The sequence below is a fragment of the Myotis brandtii genome, unplaced genomic scaffold, assembly GCF_000412655.1.
Source record: "Myotis brandtii unplaced genomic scaffold, ASM41265v1 scaffold1236, whole genome shotgun sequence".
Classification (NCBI taxonomy): domain Eukaryota; kingdom Metazoa; phylum Chordata; class Mammalia; order Chiroptera; family Vespertilionidae; genus Myotis; species Myotis brandtii.
The window spans coordinates 873,838-874,750 of record NW_005354316.1 but is presented as its reverse complement, the minus strand read 5'-3'; the positions used below and the strand labels follow the sequence as shown (position 1 = coordinate 874,750).

Here is a 913-nt window from a genome sequence, read left to right as displayed (position 1 = left end):
CCCTTTCAACATACATTTATTCAGACCTTCGGCTTTTGTTCATGTGGGACCTCCTGTGTTAGACAGAACACGGGCAGGCAGGAAGACCCCCCTTCTCCCCCCCCCCTCCAGTCTGATTAGGGCAGAACCGGTTCTTTTTTTTTTTTTTAATATATTTTATTGATTTTTTACAGAGAGGAAGGGAGAGGGATAGAGAGTTAGAAACATCGATGAGAGAGGAACATCGATCAGCTGCCTCCTGCACACCCCCCACCGGGGATGTGCCCACAACCAAGGTACATGCCTCCGACCAGAATCGAACCCGGGACCCTTCAGTCCGCAGGCTGACGCTCTATCCACTGAGCCAAACAGGTCAGGGCCCAGAACCGGTTCTTTTTTTAAATCTTCACCCGAGGATTTCCATTGATTTTTAGAGGAAGAGAGAGGGAAAGACAGAAATATCAATGTGAGAGGAACACATGGATTGGTTGCGTCCTGCATGCACCCCGATCTGGGCCCTGGCCAGGGGGGAACCTGGAACCTTGACCGGATTCCAACCAGGGACCCTTGGGTCTGCAGGGAGATGCTCTCTCCACTGAGCCAGACCGGCCAGGGCGGGGGCCATGGCTGAAGAGCTGGCTTGGGCTCTCCCGTGGGGCAGGAGGACTGACCAGGCAGAGGAGCGTGTCCACAGCTCAGGAGGGCGCTGGGCCCCCCTAGGGACAGGAAGGGGTGGAGAGAATTAGGCTCAAAGAGCCCGGGGCCTTTGTCCCCAGCGCCTCCGAGGTGGGCCCCTTCCCCCACCTGCACGGTCAGCCCGGCTGCAGCGAGAGAGAGCCTGCGGCTCCCCAGCTCCCCCGACCCCGGTGCACCCCATGACTGCGGCCAGGCCCCGAGGGAGCAGGAGAGGAGGGACCCTGGCGTGGGGGGCGCA

The 913-nt window shown here is 58.9% G+C and overlaps 1 protein-coding gene across 1 annotated transcript in view; it reads left to right on the top strand.

Annotated features, from left to right (window-relative positions):
* The window catches only part of RASSF7 (Ras association (RalGDS/AF-6) domain family (N-terminal) member 7), an 18,318-nt gene that overhangs the window by 14,147 nt on the left and 3,258 nt on the right, over nucleotides 1-913 (top strand). The window lies entirely within an intron of this gene.